Below are 20,578 nucleotides of genomic sequence, written 5' to 3'. Positions count from 1 at the left end.
AATAGGCTGGCATCTGTCTTTAAATACTCAGAAACCAAAAGTCCTTGCTTATCTGGCCCTCTGGCACATTCATCCAAACTTTACAGCTTTGCCTCAGTATAATCTATTACAGGTTCTTTTCCTTAATGTGGAAACTTTCTTCTGCCTGCCTTTAATTAGGATAGGTGTGATGATGTTTGAATTCCATAGAAAGAATGACATTTATATTCCTATTTCTAGATACATAATTTAATTATAGATGGAAATCACAGTAACATTAAAATGTCCTAGAAAATGACCCAAGAGTCAGTGCAGGTCTAATTTTGTCCATACTACAATGAGGGTTCAGTGCCTCAGCCTGTGCTCAGCATTGTGTGATTTGTTTTCCTTTTTACAGTGCTACTACAACTTATGCTAAATTCTTAATAATGGTTTAGATACATCTTGATAGCTTTACATTCTAAACATTAAATAAGAAGCTAATTTATTCATTTAAATGAGTTGATCACTTTTGATGTAGCCTTCTTTAAAGAAATCAGCAATTCACACAATATTCTAAGCATGTTTTCAACTATATTTATATCACAAAGTCACTGGAAAATGTGTCCGAAGTTAGGCAAATCATTTTCTTTCTAAGTTATAAAATATCAATAGTAACAAGAAAAAAGAATACATTATGCTAATATCACTTAATCTTTGAAGAAAATCCTTAGGCCCTGTGTATTGTGACCCCAGAACCTTCTGTTCTCCTGTTTCCTCCTGTGGGATGTTCATCATCTGAGATAGTTAAAATAACTAGTCATGCTTTGACTGGTCATGACGTAACCAGTTACAGTTTATGATTTCTGCTGATGTTTTTTTATCAAATCAGAAATACAGGGCAGAATAAAGATAAAGTTACTAATGCTGAATAAATAGAAATCTCAATATGGGATGCAGCAAATTAAAAGGTTAGTAAAACTACCAAAATATTCTAGAAACTAAGAGAAGATAGACCCTGGACTTATGGGAAAGCTAAATTTTTTGCAAAATCAGTAGTTTTCACCCTGTCAGGACTGATTCCTTTGGGTCAAACAACCCTTTCACAGGAGTTGAAGAACTTTTTCACAAAGGTCACACATCAGATATCCTAGATGTCAGATATTTACATTATGATTCATAGTGGAAAATTTACAGTTATGCAGTAGCAACAAAATAAATTTTTATTTGGGGGTCATCACAACATGAGAAACTATATTAAAGGGTTGCAGTGAGATAAGGTTGAATACCATTGTGCTAAAGGTATACAATAATAAAATAATCCCTAATGGTATGCCCATACAAGCACATTAATTTGTGGTTCATATGACTATCATTAGAGAAGCTTCTTCTTGTAAAATACAGGATGTAACATAGATGATCTCAAATGGACAATCGGCACTCTCAGTCATAAATGGAGTGATTTAAGAAAACTTTCTTCTCAGGACTCAGAGACTGATGCAGAAGAGAAGGTAGAAAGACTTTAAGAGCCAGAGGTGTTTGATGAGACCATGGATACCGTCTGTTCCAGACACAATAGGACTGATGCACACATGAACTCACTAGACTCTGGAAGTAAGCACAGGGCTTGAATGTGTTCATGCCACATAGGATTCTAGTGCAGAGAGGAGGAAATGGACATGGAATTCCAGCACTGACCTGGAAACTGTTTGCAATTGGTAAGTACATGCGAAGGAAAATCAGTGCACTTCATTGGAATGTCACTGGCTGTATTAAACACACTTCACACTAGGTCTTATACCTAAAACCAACACATAACTAATACAATGGTACTTTTGTAGATTTTCTGTTTCATATAACTTTTTTTTTGGTTTTTTGAGACAGGATTTCTCAGTAGTTTTGGAGTCTGTCTTGGAACTTTTGTAGCTTTTGTAGAAGAGGCTGGCCTCAAACTCACGGGAAACTGCATATCTCTGCCTCCCAAGCACTGGGATTAATGGCATGTGCCACAATCATCCAGTTCACATAACTTAATTTAGGCATTCATTTGTCTTTTTAATATTTTCCTTATATGTTTTGGTTTCTTATTTTATGCTTTTATGAATTTGTGAGTGAGAGAGAAAAATAGAGAGAAAGAGAATGTTTCTTGCTGTATCTGGTTATTAGGGATGTGAGGGAAATCTAGGATCACTTGGGAAACAGATAGAGTATAATCAGAATGGTTGTTTAAAAACTATTTTTTACCAATGAAAAATTAAATGAAACACTAGAATCCTTTCTCCAGAATTGTATATTGATTCATAATCAATAAATAAAGTCATGGTGGATAGACAAATCATGTTTATTTATGTTTCTGGCATGAACATGAACAAGTTGGTTGGAGAGTTCCCAACAATTTCTTTTCAGTTGCCTACTGCACTATTAATTCCATCTCTTATCATTTCTGTCTTCCTGCAATGATAATAACCAGGAAGTAATGTATGGAGTTTTCTAAATGTTTCACTGCTCAGATGCTTCCTTAGAACATTTGGAGCACCATCACAGGACAATGCTCCCTTCCTGACATACTCAAGCATAGACACAGTGACGTTTTTGTTACTTGAAGGAAAAACTATATTTTAGATTCCATCTGCTTATTTATCATTGTACTCCATGAAATCATCAAGATGGGTTTTATGGTCCATATCTTTGCTGTAATTCTGATGTTATTTTTTGTGCCAATCTCTAAGATTTAGATTATTCTTGTATTTGGTTCATTTTTATTTTCTCTAAGCAGAGCTGCTCCTCATTATAAATCTTTGAAATACAGGCCTGTTTCAGTACAAAGTTCAAATTTGTTTCAGCTTCTAAGAATAATCCAGGTCCTCAAATGAATCAATATGTACACATTTATATCAATGTTCTTCCTTTTCTGTAAAATTCTTGTACAACTTTTTACTCTGTTTATAAAACCATGCAAAATGGGTTACTTACCATAAATAGAAGTGAATTGAATCATCATTTTATTGGTGCGAAAGTCCAAGATATTTGACAAGGACTGTCTTTTGCCATTATTAGAAGACAGGGAGGCACAATGATAATAGCTTAAAAATGGTTTTGAAAATCCCTTCGATAATGACCTTTGTTTCAAAGGTGATAAGAGAGTTGTTGTGATCGCAGCCACTTCCTAAAGGTCCAAATATTATGGAGTCAAATAGCTCACACATGTGTGCATGTGCATATGTTATCCACATCCAACTTATATTTCACAGCCAATTGTGCAATATTTCATAGAATCAACTTATCTAGGCAACGAAGTTTAGGGTGGATCAGCAAGCAGGTGTTATCAATAACATTACATCATTTGAGTTTATAGAATAGGGAAATCATACTGGACAAAGTTCATTATCCTGCAATAATTCAGTGTATATAGGTGTAGTCTTTGTGTTCTATGTAGAGAGAGCCCACCTTTTGGGGGCGGGACAGCTTGGGAAAATGTTTACTTAAATTGGGGCGCGCAGACGCTGCAGCCCGTTTTCCGGTTTCCTGTTTCGGTGCATCGCTGGAACTTCGGTTGCATGAGTGTGCTATTTACATTAAAGTTGTATCATCTTATACCAATTGGCCTGTATTAATTCGATCCTCCTTCAGTTCTACAGTGTCTTATGTTGTCTTTACATTTATATATTATCTCAATTTTGTGAGTAACTAAAAAATACCCTTTTTTGTTTGATTTTATGAGATAGATATAGAAGATCTTTACTAGCTTTGATTATCTAAGAATACCTATAAAGGAAAAGAAAGGATTCTGAATGTGATATGGCACAAAGAGCAAAAGAGTTGAGTTTTGTGTGTATCATTATGGAGAAAGTACTTTCAAAGACTTGGACATATTTTGCTCGCCAAATTCTGGGATTATAATTGTATTCATTTGTTAGATGTCATTTGATCTGTCTGTGAGGAGAATCCCTGTGTAAAATTGTTTGGTATTCTATTTAGAACAATCAGGACATTGTATAACTATTTTTTCTGATTACTGGTAAATTGAAATCTTGTTTGCAGTAATGGAGCAGGATTGTGAGTTAGAGCATTCCAGTTAGTGACATGTGTAAAGAAAGACAGAGGGAAGACTAAAATATCTTCCAAAGTCCCAGGCAATCCTGAATAATCATGCATGTGGATGATGAAAATTGTGAAGATGCTAAACAAAATATGTGATGAGTTTTTAAAAAGAGTTTTGGATAATGTTATTAATTTGCGCGATGTATGTTCTTTGTATCACTGTCAAACAAACAACATACATCTAAGTATGTAATAGTTTTTAAAAAGAATAAGTGACAATAATAACTAGAAAAGGGAGATGCAACAAAAGCATCTACAATGTGCAACATACATTATACAATTGAGCTTGACTTCAACAACTCTTTTTTGTACCAAGCTTTGAATAAATGTTGTTCAAAGCACTTAAAGTACAGAAATTTAAAATTGAGTACTAGGAGACTCTAAAAACTTTTCAATACAGCATTAACATTTATGGGAGCGAAATGCATTCAATTCATGATGACTCTGCTTTCATCCAGACAAATTCACCAATTCACTTCAATATACACCATATATATATGGGGTGTCTTTGTGTGTCTCTCTCTGTGTGCGTGTATAAAATAGATTCCTGCTGTTGCTGGATAAGATTCTAGTTTACAGAAGACTTACCAGTAACATTTAAGGATATTAGAGGTCCAGTATACTAAGCAACATTTTGGGGAAAGTGTCCCAGGAGTTCAGGAGCTGATATCAATGATGTACATAGTCCCGCAGAATATTGTTATGGAACGGGGAGCAGTCTCCAAAGCTCTGTGCCAGTGACTGATGGGAAAAGGATGATCAATGCATTTTCTGAGTATCACAAATATGGTTGTTTCTAAGTTAATTCAGATGACCCTTGAACCCTTAAAGTATGGTTCACTTTAACATGAATGTGATGACTAGACTTTCGATTAGATGGAAGATTTCTCTCAATAGAGAAAGTAGGAGGAAGCAGGGAATGCCTCTTCCCAGACAGGTTTAACTCTTGAACCTCATCCTCCCATTGACTAATATAGTAATACTCTACCTTTTCTCTCTGAAAAAGAACCAGGTCTTGATATAAGAAACACCAGTTTTTATGATTATATAAACTCCAGATTTTGTGATTGTTAATACAGGAATATTTGTATAATCTACAGTATCACATTAATCCTCATTTGTTCATAGTCCCTAAACATATAGGTTCTTAATGTCGATTCAATTCATACTATCTTCTACCTGGTAGCAGCAGCTACAGGTAAGTGCATCACTAGTAACAGGGTTGATAGGAGCCAGGGACTAAAGTGATTGGGGCATCTTTTCTACATGCAATGTCCACTCCTAAGTTCAGCTGCAGCTCTCTGGAGTTAGATTGAGGAGTCCTGGAGATTCAATAAAGTTTTCCTAAGAGGACTTTGACACAGATAGCTTCCTCATTTCCTATACAAACTGGTTGATTCAGTACCTAGACCTAAGCTTGAATGGCGTTGATGGATACCCCCAAGCATTGGACCAATAAACTATGGATAAAAGTTTCAGAACAGAGCCATACTGGATAAAACAAAATACTCAACACCATTTATGTGTAGCTCAGAAACCTGACCCCTGAGAACTCTACACTATATTACTGGCTTAAGAACAGAGTCACAGTACATTTCTGAGTTGTGTCAGAAACCCTGAGGTATCAGGAAGAGCTGCATTGGGGCTGAGAGGACAGGGAAGATTAACTTTCACTATAATGTTCAGCTTTTGAGAAGCTCAATTAATACATTCCCTGTCCAAGGAAAAGAAGATTCTGGACTTGGAATGGTAGACATGCAGAGATAAATCTGTGTAAGCACAGATATCCACCATTCGTGAGGATCCTTGTCAAGGATATTCCCCCGTGTCCCCTCATTCCTTTAAATGTAGTGTGGGAATCAGATTGAGTCACAGCATATATTTCCTTCACTTTTTTCTTCTTTCTTAATTTGAGTACATTTTTTCTGGAATTGTTAACTTTTCTGTGAGTACAACAGTGGGCTTTCTTCTTTCTGTTGGTCACTTTGTCTGCATGCCTCGGAAATTCATAAGTGGATTTATGGGGGGCTGCATCTGAGCTTAAGATACACTGTGATTCTCTGACATGAGGTGCTCTTTCCAAGGTATACTCTAATGAAGGTAGTCAAGGCTTTTTTTTTCTGTTGTCACCTTACTACAAGTGGGAACTGTTAGAGCAACTGTCATCAGGGAGGAGCTTGCCATTAAAAGGATATTGATGATAGTATAGGACATCTTAAAATCAATTTCTGAAACTCCCAGTCAGCATCTCTAGGTAAGCAGCCATTTCTCCCTGCAATGGAGCTCTGTGAGACTGAAGTTGTAGGGATGTGTTACTGTTCAAAGGAGACAGTGCAACTTCAGTATAAGCCATGAGAAACCAACGGGCACGGGAGCACAGGACCATCAGGGGGCAGAAAAGAGTCAATTATCCCCAGTAGTGAAATGAGGTTGGTTTGAAAGGAGCTCTGTGTCCTCTGTGGTTTCCTTTCTTGAGTTCAATGGCTAACCTACAATTGTTGTGACTGACAAGTGATGTTTCCTTGTTCAAACACAGTAAAGATTCTTTGTTAAACTTTTTATGGGTTTATATATTCTTGTTTATTTTATTCAGTTTTTATTTGCTCTTTACATATATTTTGAAAAATTTTATGCAATGTGTTCTGATCACTGATTACTTTCTACCTATTCTTCCCAGATCTTTTGTCCTTTCCTATTCAACTCCATAACTTGGTTTTCTCTTTGTAGGAAAAAGAAAACAAATAGTCAAAAATTATTTGAAAAATGGTTTTAAACCAAAATGAAATAAAACAATACATATTCTTACACACAAGCACATACAATACCCTATATAATCATGTTACATAGGCAAAAGAAAAATAAGACAAAAATGCACAATGTGATATGTGAGAAAATATGTATATAAATACCATTGAGTTCATTTTTGCTTTGTGAGAGCTGAGAGTTTGTAAAGTACCTGAAGAGGTAAAGGAGTTTACTGCCAAGCTTATCAACAAGAGTTTGACTACTGGACCCACATGATAGTAGTACACAAAAATTGAATTCCATAAGTTTTCCTCCAAGGATAATACATACAAGTAATAAAGAAGGCATAACAACTTTTGCAACTATTATATGGATGAACAGAAACTCTTGAGAACCCAAAGCATTCTGATGATCTGTTGTCATGCGATTATTGATGAGGAAAATATAATCAATTTTCTTTGGGAGTTTTTCTGGAGAATTCCTATGTACTAGTCAATGACTCCACATAAGTGTATATAGATACCACTGATTATATTCATTGGGTTATTAGTTAATGATACAAAAGAGGTCATAAAGTTGGGAGAGAGACTTATTGGAAGATTTCAAGAGGAATCAGTAAGGCATAGTGGATGTAGATATGATTGCACTATATTTTATACATGAAATAAAATTTCAAAAGTATTAGTTATTAAATGTAAAAACATTTTTACATATGTTTAGAATGTTCATACATGTGTATTTCGTACTGTGTATATAACTGCCATAATCTCTACCCTTAATTTTTCCCCTCCTTCTTTTCCTTGATTTTGCTAGAGAATTTCACATAAACTATTAATAAGCGTCTCATTTTATGTCTGTGTCTCTGAGATGGTCTTAATATATTTGTCACTAGTTGTATCCATTTTTCTATAAGTGATGTGAGTTCCTCAATCTTGCAAATGTTGTTTATATAAACATGTTGTTTATATAAATGTCTTCTTAGAAATATCCTCTGTTAAAAGATACATAATTTATTTCCATAATTTAGTTTTTGTGATGTTGCTGCAATAATCATTGTTGTGCAAATGCTGGTGAAATACATTTACTTTTGCTCATTTTGATGATTTTCTTAGTTTATATTTTGTTTGAAAGACAAATATTAATTACATCAATCTGAAGAATTTCAAACTAAGCAGTTTTAAATTTCTCATAACTATCTTTATTATCACAATCACTATCTATGAATCATAATGATTAGCTTTTCACAAAGAGGAGCAACTGTCTCAGGCTTGAAATTTATTGAGAACATATGTCCTGATTTACATCCTCAACATTTGCACAGGGCTCAGAGAAGGAGCATTTTATACATTTCTTCATACAGGACTGGATTAGGATTTGGCCCTCAGCACTCTTTTGCCTTTCGTGGGTCTCCTCTATCTCCTTCTCCTCCTCCTTGACTGGGTCCTTAGCTAACAAGTTCACTGCTCATGAATATGCAAATAACTTGAGTCTATTATGGTAAATACAGGGATGTCCATGCCCCAGAACAACATATGACCAGTGTCCTCTTATCAGTCACTGAGCACACAGGTCTTCAGTATGGGATGGAGCTGGACCATTCTCTTCCTTGTGTCTGTGACTACAGATAAGGAGCTTTCCAGTTCCAAACCTGAAGAAGGAACAGGGACTGAAGTGACAGTGATATATACTATGTTTTTTTCTTCGCAGGTGTCCACTCTCAGGTACAACTGCAGCAGTCTGGACCTGAGCTTAGAAAACCTGGGTCCTCAGTGAAGCTGTCCTGCAAGGCTTCTGGCTATACCTTCACTGACTACACTATTGAGTGGATGAAGCAGAAGCCAGGACAAAGCCTGGAGTGGATTGGACATACTGTTCCTGAATATGATATTACTATCTACAATGAGAAGTTCCAGGGCAAGGCCACACTAACTGCAGACACATCCTCCAGCACAGCCTACATGGAGCTCAGCAGCCTGACATCTGAGGACTCTGCAGTCTATTACTGTGCAAGACACAGTGTTGCAACCACATCCTGGGTGTGTCAGAAACCCTGGAGGAGCAGGAGGCTGCCCTGAGACTGAGATTGCAGAGAAGATTGTCCTGGATCCTTGCTCCAAAACGATCCACTCTAAGTTGTCTCTTGATCTCTTCACAATCTTATAGAGTCTTTGTCGATTTTCAAAAACACTGTTAGGAATAAAGTGATGCTAATTCAGAATGCCCTTACAGTCTGCTATACCTTGACCTGCTGTTTACCAGCGACCATGTCCATTGACATGATTAATTTTTTATAAAGTAAAGTAGGACAATATGGTTGTGGCATTACATTATGATATAAATATCTCTTAAATCTAAGGGAATGAAAGTGTTGCTGATATAGCTGGGAATAAGCTATAATGTGGATTAGGCCAGTAAAGACAAAACAACAGCATGTGCACTAACAAATCCCCTTTCATAGTCGAATTTGGATTCCCTAAAACAAATACAGATAGTTTTTGAAAGTTTTGGGGCACATGTTTTAAACTTTCCTATGAAATATAATTTTACATCTTATTCATTTATACACATGATCATAAGTCATGAAATGCTTTTGGGAGTTGTAATTAAATCTCTTACTCTCTTATCATTAGGGATGGAGCAGAGTGTTATGTTGTGAATTCCATAGGGTGTGGGATTTGCTGCTTTGGCAACAAGCTGGACTCCTGCACAAATAGCGATGGGAAAGAACATTAGGATACCAAGATGGGAATGTTAGGGGCCTGATCCTGTCATCAGTAGCCCTGGTTGCTCATTTCCGTTTCCTGAAATTTGATTGTCTTTGTCAGCACTTCTTGATTGACACTGAATGGATCAATGAAATTGCATTTTTCATTTTTCAGGTATTTTAGAGGAAAATTTACTGTACCGGGGATGATTATAAGGGTTTTGTTTATATTATATTTGAAAATGTTTATATCCCTCCACATTTAAAACATATAGGAGGCTACACAGACACTGACAGAATCTGAGCTTTATACTCCTCTGTGACATCATTTTGGCATGTTTTTATAAAATCAGCAATGATATGAGAGGCATTAGCAATTTCAAAATGAATTTTTGTACAGATAAAATTTGCATTTTCACTTCTTCTCCAATTTGCATCCTCTTGATTTTTTTTTTGTCTTAGTGCTCTCGTTAGAACATTAAGAACTATGCTGCACAGAGATTATTTGTTCCTGTCCTGATCCTGGTTTTAGTGGAATTACTTTGAGTTTTCTCCATTTAATTTGATGTTGACTGTTGGCTCACTGTATATTGTTTTTTATTATATTTAGACATGTTCCTTGTATCTCTGATGTCTCCAAGACCTTTTTCATAAAAATGTGTTGGATTTTGTCAAATGCTTTTTTAGCACCTTGAGATGATCATATTATTTTTTTCAGTTTATTTGTATAGTAGATTAAATTGATAGATTTTTGTATGTTGAACCATCCCTACATCACAGGAATGAAGCTGACTTGATTATGGTGAATGAATTTTTTATATGTTATTGGATCCAATTTGCCAGTATAATATTGATTATTTTCACATTAATGTTCATGAGGGAGATTGTTCTGTTATTCTATCTCTATGTTGAGGCCTTGTGTGGTTTTGGTATCCATGTAACTGTAGCTTCATAGAAAAAGTTTGGCAATATTAGTGTAGAATAATTAAAATAGACCCATACCTATTCCTATGCACAAAACTCAAGTCCAAATGGATTAAAGACTTCAACAAAAATCCATCCACATTGAACCTGATTGAAGAGAAAGTGTGAAGTAACCTTTATTGCTTGGGTTTAGGAGACCACTTCCTAAATAGAATACCAGAAGTACAGACACTTATAGCAACAATAAATAAATGGGACTTCCTAAAACTGAGAAGTGGTGTTTGCAGCTCTTTTAAGAGGTCTTTCCACAAAACACTTAAATGCTGTTCATGAAAAGCTGACTGGATGGTTTTTGGTTTTCAGCCATGCCAGGAAAAATGCTGCACCATTTTAAAATGTCAGCTTTCTGGGTCATCCTTCCAGTTCAAACTCTGACTCTTTCAGGCAGGAGCTCCAGCTACAGAGCATTTGAGTGTGGTTGGTGATCAGACTGCTGAAGCTTACTTGCTGGCAGGGACCTGAAAATGCCATAGAGTTGTTGCAATAAGCATTATTTCAGCTGGTATCTCTTCCATAAGCCTGGAATCTCAGAAAGCTAAGAAATGGGCTGGATCTAGCCATCAAAGCCATGGATTTAATCCTTTCAATATTGCTTAGCAAATTAAAAACTCACATAGTCAGTAAAAGAGAAAGATGTACAGTAAAAATATATTCAAAGATGAAAAAAAACTCTAAATGGTTTACCATGTGATAAAAATATATTCAGGCTTGGGAAAGAAAAGAAAAAGGTTAAAGTCCTTAAAAGAAAAAGAGAGTAGTTGGGTGTGACAGTACTCATCTTTAATCCCAAAATTTTGGAGACAGAGGCAGGATGACCTCTGTGAGTTCAAGGTGTGGTGCAAACACCTTTAATCCCAGAACTTGGGAGTCAAAGGCAGGCAGATCATTCCGAGTTCGAGGACAGCCGGCCTACTGTGTGAGTTCCAGGACAAAGATACACAGAGAAACCCTGTCTAAAAAGCCAAAATACAACAAAATAAAATAAAAGAAATAGAGGTTAAACTGAAGCCATGTAAAGATGAAAAAAGAATTAGCCTGGAAAACTACGCCCACATTTCAAAAAATTGGACTCAGGATACTTTCCTTTGTTTAAAAAAGCAGGGGCAAGCCCCCCCCCCCACTGAAGGGGGTTGACAGCTGAGGCAGACTGAGGGGTGACTGATCTTGACACTGGGAAGTGTCTCCACTTGCATATTCTGGCTTCATGGGATCCTATTCTCTTTGGATGTAACCTTTGCTCAACCTAGACATAGTAGGGAGGGCCTTGGACTTTCCACAGGGCAGGGTGCATGGCGCTCCCTCTGGGTTGGAGGGGTGAGGGGAAGGTTTGTGGAGGGAGTGGAAGGGGACTGGGAGGAGGGGAGGGAGTGGGAATTTGCATTGGTATTTTTTAGGTAATAAAAAAGAAAACAACTTATGCAGCAAGGAATAAAACAATGTGAAAATTCAACATAGAAAATATTGTGAAAAAATTAGAGTAGACATATGGTATGTACTCACTCATTAGTGGACTCTATCCATAATCAAAGGATATTAAGCCTATAGTTCCCAAGCATAAAGAAGTCAAATAAGGTGAACCCAAAGAAAAACATATATACATCATCCTGAAAATAGGAAGCAAACAAGATTGCCAGTCAAAAGTTAGGAGCATGGGGTTGGGGATAGGGGTGGAGGTGGGGTTGGAGTAACTGGAGAGGGGGAGAGGGAAGAGAGAAGGGAAAGACTAGGGAGAGCTTGGGGGAATGGGAGGATAGAGATGGAGGAAGGGCAGATATAGGAGCAGGGAAGAAGATAGCTACATTAAGGCATCCATTTTAGGGTTGGCAAGAGACTTGGCTCTAAAGAGGATCCCCAGCTAGGTCCTTGGGCAGCAGTGCAGAGGGTGCCTGAACTGGCCTTGCCCCACTATCACACTGATGATTATCTCAAATATCACCATAGAATCTTCATCTGGAGATGGATGGAGACAGAGACAGAGACCCTCATCAGAGCAATGGACTGAGCTCACAAGATCCAGTTGAAGGGTAGAAGGAGGGAGAAGACAAGCAAGGAAATCAGGACCATGAGGGGGTTGGTCCACCAACTGAGACAGTGTGCCTGTTCTCACGGGAACTCACCAAATCCAGCTGGACTGGGACTGAATGAGGATGCAATCAAACTGGACTCTCTGATTGTGGCTGACAATGGGGCTGACTGAGAAGCTATTGATAAAGGCACTGGGAATTGTTTTTAGTGAATGCACTGGCTTTTTGCGACCCTAGTCTATTTGGATGCACAGGGGAGGGCCTGGGACATCCCACAGGGCAGGGTTCCCTTGAAAGCAGGGAGGGGGAGGGAGGAAGGTGAATGGGGGAGCAAGAGGAGAATGGGAGGAATGGAGGAAATGTAAATTTATGAATGGAAAAATAAAACAAAGAAACAAACAAACAAAAAATTTGAAAGAGCAAAAATAAAGAAGCATGGATTTCTTGGAAGACTTAATATTGTTAGCATAATCAAACATTAAAAGTGATTTATTGGTTCAGTCAACTCTAGCAATATATAAAATTTAATTTACCCTCAATAAATGTTATCACAAAGGCCCAAAAGTATCTTAAAAAAAAACAAAATAAATGAAAAAACCAACGTCTCAAAAAAAACCTTTATTAGGATGTCTCATTACTAAACAGTCACTAACTAGGTTCCTCTAGGAGTCAGTCTCTCCATGAACAAATAAGATGCTCTGTTACTAATATGGAGGATATCATGCTAGGAATGCCTGTGGTGAACGTAAAGTACCCTTTGCCAAACATATGTTAGAAGCTTTGTAATCCTAGCTAAATTAAAATTTGCTCCTTTTTATTTGTTGAGGTTGAACACCTCAACACCATAGATAATTTTACAATACTTCCAAAAATTTCTTTTTTTCAATTTTGAAATATTTATTGGGAAGATTTATAAATATGTGTAAAGGGTTTTAGTTACTTTCACTCTCATTCTTCTTTCTCATCTTTTCCCTCTCTTGTTACACATCATTGTCTTCCTTTATATGTGACCAACTGCATTTAAGTTGAATTTCTTTTTTTTCAGTTTTTTTAATTGAGAAAAGGAAAAAAAAAACAAGTTTTCGCCTCCTCCTAGCCTCCCATTTCCCTCCCCCTCCTCCCACCCTTCTCCCCCTCCTCCCACCCTTCTCCCCCTCCCTCTCCAGTCCAAAGAGCAGTCAGGGTGCCCTGCCCTGTGGTAAGTCTTAGAAGGTGAACATCCAAACTGGCTAGGCACCCACAAAGCCAGCAAATTAAGTTGAATTTCTTGACTGAATGGGGAAAGTCGATATCCTGAAAGTGTTATCAGATGGTATATGACTGAAGAAATGGAAGCCCATTCCCAACATCCATTTTGTCAATAGTCATTCAGGAAGGAGTGAAGCCTTAGATACTCTGCCACTGTCCATGATGAACCTATGAGGTTCCCAATCTGCAGGAGTCATACATAGAACCATAGCAACTTCTTGAATGTATAAGAAAGAATCTGATGAACATATGTTCTCATTCTTTTATCATTCTTGTTTTCTGTCCCCTATTCTCCAGAGCACTCTGAGACATAGATGAGTTGATATATCTGTTATATTAGGGTCAAACACTGCAATATAACATATTCTCAGCAGTTATAGATTTCTGTATTTTAATTACAGATTTTGTTATTAATCTAATGCAATAAGAAACTTTTCTTTGAATGCTGAGTGCAATGCTAGTGTCTATACAAACTCTCAACAAAGGTAGCCATTAGATATGTGAATATAATTTTTAGTGTTTTGAATAGTGTTTTTCTTTATTTTCTTATTTTTGAGTAGTAAAATCAAACTCATGTTCTTATGCATGTGATGTTAATCAGGAATGAGCATAAAGAGTGTTTCTAAATAGCTCTTAAAATAATTTTAAACATTAAATTATAGAAATTAAAGTAAATATGTTGAAATAAAATTGAGGTATGTTGACACAAATATATAGCCAAGCATTAATAGCAGAGGTCATTTCTGTCACCACACATGGCACTGCAGGACAATCTTAATATGCAGAAAGAAAATAATCTCCTCTTATCCTTTGATAACTAAATATCTACTCAACACCAACAGTTAGAGAATGAAAAAGAGAAGGAGGAGACATTATAAGAGGATTGTGTCTAACACTATACACAAAGTTACAGAAACGGGGTTCTAATACTGGAAGGGATCATGGTAGACTCACCAATCCTTAAGGAGTAAATGGCAGCAGAAGTAGAACAGGAACTTGTACTTTGAGATTTCAACAGACCCTGGTTTCCATTGTCAATTTTATTACACTCAGAGCTTATGGTGTAGTTGACATGTGAGTTATACATGTTATAACATGAGAGAGGTTTTTGGTTAAATAGAACCCATATGTTAACCCACCAAAGGACACATTGCATTCCTATTGTCTCTGTATAAGCATGAAGCACTTATCAGCATAGATGAAGGTTATGTGAGTCTCATAACCCTGAGGAATGTTTCGGGAAAAAGTATCCCAAGGCATCTCAGCTGATATCATAAGTATCCATATTCCTGCTGATGACTGGTGTTGTCATGGACAGTAGTCTCCAATGTTCTGTGGTAGTGGCTTATTGGACAATGATAATCTCAATGGACCTTCTCACATCACAAAAATTGGTGACCCTAAGGAGATTCAGGTCTCCCTAGAACCATTGAAGGGTAATTCACATGAATGCATGTGATGAACAGATTCTCATCACATGAGAATGAGATGAGAGGGATGGAAGACCTATGTGTGCACAAAGACCAGGATGAAGCATAAAATGCATTTCCTTAGACAGATTTGAGGCTCATGTTTCACCACGTTGCTTCCTAAAACACAATCTTCTTTCTGTTCTTTCTCAAACAGGATCAAGTGTTGATCTAACAAATACCCTCCCTCATGAATATATAAATTACAGAAGTTCTAGTTGTAAATAATAGAGTTTCTGATTCTATATAAAAGGATCTCCATAAGCTCTACAGCAGCACATTATTACACTTTTGTCCGTAGTCCCTGAGCACACATGGTTTCAACATAAACTGGCACTGGATCATGCTAGCCTGGTGGCAGCAGCTACAGGTAAGTGAGGAGGGGAATGAGGGTGAAGTGACAGTGACAGCCACTCTTTCCTCTCCACAGGAGTCCATTATCAGCCTCATCTGCAGAAGTCTGTGTCTGAATTGAGGGGTCCTGCGAGCTTCAGTAAAGGTATCCTGCAAGGATTTTGATTAATGTCTTCCCCATTTCCAATATGAGTTGGGTGAGGCAGATGCCAGCATGTGGGCTTTAATGGATTGAAACATACTCGCAAACATTGCTAGAATAAACTATAGGGGAAAAGTTTGAGGACAGAGCCACAGTCTATGCATACACCGTGTTCAACAGAGCCTACATGGAGCTGAACACCCTGGCACCTGTGAACTCTGTTACCTATTACTGTGCAAGACACAGAGTCTCAGCACACATCTGAGAAACTCTGAAGGAGCAAGAAGCTGCCTTGTTGCTGAGAGGAGAGAGAAGAATAACATGAAGACTTGCTCAAAATTGTGGTTAACTGCTGAGGAAAATAATAACAGGACTAAGAATGAATATATTACATAGGAATTTTCCTAGTGACACTTCATAAAAGATTCAGAGAGGAGGAAGCTTCATTTTACTAAAGTTGATACATATCCTCATGTTGATATTAATATTAGCACAGGTTACTACCATAACTGGGTCAATATCTTGGAGCAGAAGTGTTTGATCACCTTGTAAATCAAAGTCTAAATCTCAGGAGATGTCCAAAATTACTTTTCAATTGTTATTAAATATGATTTCATCATTCCAGTTTCTATTCATGAGATCTGAGAGGTAGGTTCAGAGATTAACCACTGATCACAGGTTCCACACTCATAGTCTTTCCAAGTCCCAATACTCTGCCTTGTACTCATAGCATATTGCACTGCATTGAACCACAGAGACACAATAACCTGTTCTACAGTTTTGGGAATACATACTCAATTTTAATAAATATATAATCAAGGAGAAACATGGAGACACATGGCACCTGTGATCTCTGGGACTTGTCATCGAGAAGAATAGCTGAGAACAGTGGCCTCTTCTGCATGTTATTCCATCACAGAGTTCCTCTTCTTGAGAAATCTGAATGCTGTGAATAGATGCTATCATCCTAATAACACCTTTTAACAAGTGTGAATATTATTCTCTAGTTCTAAGTTAGAACCTTGCAAGTGTGTGCTGAATTAAAATTCTCCTATACTCATTGTTTGGTGTCTTGTCCAATTGTTCTGACAGAGGCATCACCCATCACAATATGGAAACAGATGCAGACCCACTGAGAATTCCCCAGAAGAGGTGGAGAAAGGATAGTAGGTCAACGACAAAACAGGAAAACTCAGAGATTCAACTAACCTGGGATCATAGGGATTCACAGTGCCTGAACTTGCAACCAAAAAGCCTGCAAAGGAATGGTCTAGGTCTTCTGAATATATGTTAGAATTGGGTATCTTTGTCCTCTTATGGTATTCATAACAGTGGGGATAGGGAATATCTAAAACTCTTTTACTGGCTTTTGGACCCTACTTGTCATACTGTGTCTCCTTGCCCAGTCAAAGTACATGGGAGGTGATTAATCTTACTGTAACTTGATAAGACAAATCATGTTGATATTCAAGGGAGACCTGACTTTTCCTCAACAGAAATAAAGGAGGAGTGGAACAGAGGAATGTGTGTGGGGAGGGACTGAGAAGAGAGAAGGAAGCAGGAAACTGTGGCCAGGATTGTAAAATAAGCAAATTTATATAACATTGAAAATAACAAATAATGCATAAAATACTAGTGAGTTTCCAAAGCACACTACTGCTTTCCTCCAATGGCGACATGTGGATTGATCAATGTGTAGAAAAATTTTGAACATTGTAATTCAAAATGAATAGATTCTGCAAGCACAATGAGTATAGCATCTAACATTTCTGCAAGCCTTTCACTGAAGATCCAACTACATAGCTACTTTACAATTCTGCTAAAAGGGCCACATCATATTATATTGCATGCAAGTGACCTCAGGCTTCTGAGCTGATAATGAGTGTTGGGTTCATAGGTTAAAATTGTTGAGTAACAGAGACTTGTCATTACTATTTAGGACTTCTCATGACACCAGAGAGTGTGTGTATATATACATATACATATATGTATATGTATATATACATTTTTTGTTTCCCTCTGTGATGACAGTTGCTTTTCCAAGAACACATACTCTAATATTTCAGAACGCAGTTCACTTTCAGTGAAGAAATGATGGTTACTTATTACTTGCTGAATCTTGGAATTCTATCATGTACTTTTTTCAACTCTTATACTTCACATACTCAAAGCATATAATATCTTGTCTGACTTAAGTCTCTTGTCAATATATAGGAAATACCCATATCTTATAATTGACTCTATGTTTCCTAAGAACCCCAAAGATTCATATGCATTTCATTAAATTTATCCAGATGCCAATCAGTGTGTCAAGCCTTTCTCATGAGTATTTTCATATGATTGCACATTGTTGGCCTGTAATTGTTTTATATGCTTTTCAGTGATCTAATTGTGCTATCAGATGTGTCATCCAAAATAAGCATTGGGTCCACATTTAATAAACCTCATAGACATTCTCCTTGATTTGTACAGTCTAGGTGTTCTATCAATAGCAATTCCAGATACTGATTCATGATGTTTCAGAGGAGTGGACTGTAGAAGTTATCACTAACCTCATCCAGAGGTAAATTACCTAGCAGACACTCCAGACAGCTGCAGAAACACATCTATATTGATTCTTGTTTCAGCTGAGATATCCGACCATTGAAGAAACCGTGGTGTTTCCACCTGTGAGTGAAACAGAGTGAGAAGGTATAATCCAGGTTTCAGATGCAAACTTATCTGCAAAGAGACTCAGGTATAGTCCAAGTCATGCTCAGGCCCTTCAATGGTGAAGATGCATCAATCAGAAACAATAACACAAGAAACTACTGTGAATTTATGGTTAATAAAACCAAGCCTCAGATAGATGTGAATTGGGAAATAATCCACAGGTAAAAGGTGGATGAGAATGCTAGAAATCAATGTGTTCATTTATTTTGGAAAAGTCTCACATAGTTCCACAGACATCACATCAGATCAGCGCGTGCTGCAATACTCACATTGGTTTACCTTAGGAGCAGACTCTCATGCCATCTCTCAACAATTTCAGGGCCCAGAATTTTGTGACTATATTTCATTATATGAAGATTATGTCTCTGTGAAGCCATATGGATTTAGCAGGCAAAAACTTCTGTACATTGTCACACATGGTAGCCATCAACATCCCACCAAACTAGACTATGAGGGGAAGACATATGGACACCACTCTGACAAGAACAGAAGTAGAAATGTCAACTTTAGTACATTCAGTCTCCTGAACTGTACTGAGAACTGTTCCTTTATAATGAGATGTTGCCCGGAGGGTGCTGCCTTATGAACAGAAAGATCCAATGACATCATACCAATTATGGTCAGTGATAGAAGAGAAGCCATGCAACTATTTGGCTCAAGCTGCTTTACTCCTGGAATATTAGGCACAAATGATTCATGGTCCAGAAGTTAAAACAAAACATACATGAGTAGACTGGCTTTCTGTAGCATAAATTTTGGGGTTAATATTTGTAGTTACTCTTTAGAAATTTAAACAGGCTATTGACAAAATACTGTGTAGTGTTCTTGGATATTCTTATTCCAAGAAGCACCTTTCAAATTCATCCTTCCTTGTGAAAACATTCAACTCCTGTAAAGATTTACTAACACATTCTCCAAGAATAAGAAGATCCTGAATTCGGAGAGGCAGACAGAGAGAGAGAGAAAACTGTCTAAAGAGATATACCCACTACACATGGAAATCCTTGTCACAGGATCATCTCTCCCTTCTTTCATTCTCTTAAATACATATGGTAAATATATTGGGTTACATTTCAATTGGCGTGATTTTTATCTTCTTAATGTTAAAGTATTTTTCTTGAGTTGTTACCTGGTCTGTGAGTGCCACTGTTGTGCCTCCTCTTTCTTTTGACTCCTGTATCTGAGTCTCAGGAATTCATACATGAACACATGGGGGAATACAGCTGATCTCAAGATCCACTGAGCTTCTCTGAGTTCAGGTGCTCTCCCCTAGTTGTAACAAGATGAAAGCTGCAAAGATCCAGGTCTGTCGTTATTTTCTGTATTAAAATCAGGACCAGCTAGAACTGGATCCACCCAAGCAGAGCCTGGCATTGGGAGAGACATTGACGATCATATAGGCATAATTTAAAATCAATCTCTCAAATATCCAGTCAGCATCTCCTAAAAAACAGAGCCATTTCTCATTGCAGCTGAGCTCTGTGAGCACCGAAGTTGCAGGGATGCTGGTGCTCATGGCAGACAATGCCACTTCTTTGTAAGCCTTGACAAATAAGCCTGCAAGCAATTTTAGAACCAGAAGGGGGCAAAATGGTACCAAGAATCCAAGATGAAGTTTGAGTTGCGGATACTCTGTATTCTCTGTGGTGTCCCCTTAAAATCTACTAGCTGATCTGTACCTGCTGTGATTGACATGTGATGTTTCCATGCTCAAGAACAGTAAAACTAATTTATTAAAATTTTCAGACGTTTAAATTTTATTTCATATTTTATTTGTTTTCATTTACTGTTTATATATTTTAAAATAAATTTTAATGCAATATATAATAATTACCGATTTTCATCTAACTTTTTCTAGATCATTTCTTCTTCCCTATCATCCAGCTCTTTCTCTCTATAGAAAGCAAACACATAAACAAAACAAGTTTAAAAATAGGATTATAATGAGAAAATAATACACAGATCAAGGAAACACACACAGAGAAAGAGAGAAAGATTGACAGATGATAGATAGATAAATGAGAGAGAGGAAGGGAGAGAGAGAGAGAGAGAGAGAGAGAGAGAGAGAGAGAGAGAGAGAGACTAAAGTACACCAAACCAAAAAATTTTAAACAATTCAACCCTGGAATCATAGTAC

The sequence above is a fragment of the Microtus ochrogaster genome, chromosome 1, assembly GCF_000317375.1.
Source record: "Microtus ochrogaster isolate Prairie Vole_2 chromosome 1, MicOch1.0, whole genome shotgun sequence".
NCBI classification, from domain to species: Eukaryota; Metazoa; Chordata; class Mammalia; order Rodentia; family Cricetidae; genus Microtus; species Microtus ochrogaster.
The sequence above is the reverse complement of the archived record's forward strand: the minus strand, read 5'-3'. Positions refer to the sequence as shown.